The sequence below is a fragment of the Schistocerca cancellata genome, chromosome 10 (assembly GCF_023864275.1).
Source record: "Schistocerca cancellata isolate TAMUIC-IGC-003103 chromosome 10, iqSchCanc2.1, whole genome shotgun sequence".
Lineage (NCBI taxonomy): Eukaryota > Metazoa > Arthropoda > Insecta > Orthoptera > Acrididae > Schistocerca > Schistocerca cancellata.
The window spans coordinates 107,688,157-107,689,767 of NC_064635.1; the positions used below are offsets into that span (position 1 = coordinate 107,688,157).

The window sequence follows — 1,611 nt, forward strand, 5'->3', positions numbered from 1 at the left end:
ATCGACTTACAGAGTAGGGTTAAAAACATGAATAACATTCGATAATTTCGCAGGTTGACGCACTTTTAGGAACTAGTCCAGTTGCGTGAATAGAAGTTGGATCAAACTCTTATTATAAGTAATTTCAATACTATAACAGATATAATCGTGAGAACAGTAAATGGAATGGTTCAAAAAACTGCCAGCCATTTCGTAGCTGTAAACATACAAGCGATACAGTTCGTAGAGTTTCGTAACAAAGCTACGTGATCATCAGTCATAAAATGACAGGGAAATACTATATCCTGGCTTACACAAGAATGATCCTGCTTCGCGTATAACGTATCACCTGTATGAAATATGTGCAAATTGAAGGATAATATGAGAAAGCTGCACCTCACCAGACTGAAAAGACATGCGAAAACAAACTGAATTATGCGAGGGCTCCTACTGGCCAACCGAAGTAGCCAAACAAACGCGATAAATGGCGCGGAAGCGTTTGCATTTACAAAGATTGACACAACTGTATTGATGTATACTGCAAAGAAACATGGTAAAGCTGACTGGAAATGGTGGTAATGTCTAACATATGTCTACTGTAATAATGCAAACGAAAAGTGAAAAATGATCAGAGATCGAAGATCAAATCGGCAACAATAAAATGCAGAGCACCCAAATGGACTTAAGGCTATAAACAGCAGGAATTTCAATGTGGTTAGTCATGGACTTTAACAATTAAATGTAAAATAAGAAAGCACTACGCCTTCAGGCCACGGGTGGCCTACCGGGACCATCCGACTGCCGTGTCATCCTCAGTGGAGAATGCAGATAGGAGGGGCGTGGGGTCAGCACACCGCTCTCCCGGTCGTTATGATGGTATTCTTGACCGAAGCCGCTACTATTCGGTCGAGTAGCTCCTCAACTGGCATCACGAGGTTGAGTGCACCCCGAAAAATGGCAACAGCGCATGGCGGTCTGGATGGTCACCCATCCAAGTGTCGACCACGCCCGACAGCGCTTAACTTCGGTGATCTCATGGGAACCGGTGTATCCACTGCGGCAAGGCCGTTGCTAATTAAATGTAAAATACTGGTCGAGATGAGTCGGCAGCTGATGGTGAAGAGCGCCACCTAGCGTGAAGCAGGAGAGGTTTCTCCAGCGGCGCTGGAGGCAGGCGCAGCTACATGGCGGATGGGGGCAATGTTGTGACTGCACAGGCCGGAATGCATGATGCAGCAGATTAGTAACAACTACTAACTCCGTCATACTTCATCGAAGATACTGAAGAAGTAATTCTGGCTGAATTCTGTCTGTTCATTGGAAACCTTCTTCATGCTGGAATAAATCTTGAATTTTCTTCCCTTTGGTGCGTAATGTAATATTTACACTACTAGATTATCTTGCGCGGTACGTCTTTTTGTAGCAATATGCGAACCGAAAGCTGTTTAATTTGGAGAATGGTTATGCGCCCTGAAACGTATATCGGAAGATCTGCCTGTCTGGCCAATATAGTAAACTGTCTGTCGTAAACGCGTTTTAAGCGAGTTAGTAATCTGCAGACCGATCCTAACATCCGTTTTCGCGAAAGAACTGCTCTTTTTTTTGTATCACATCACAATTGTAGGTCATAGC

The 1,611-nt window shown here is 43.9% G+C and overlaps 1 pseudogene; it reads right to left on the reverse strand.

Moving 5' to 3' along the window:
• Window positions 1–934: 934 nt before the first annotated feature.
• Window positions 935–1,052, reverse strand: LOC126107143 (5S ribosomal RNA; annotated as a pseudogene).
• Between the last annotated feature and the right edge of the window lie 559 nt (window positions 1,053–1,611).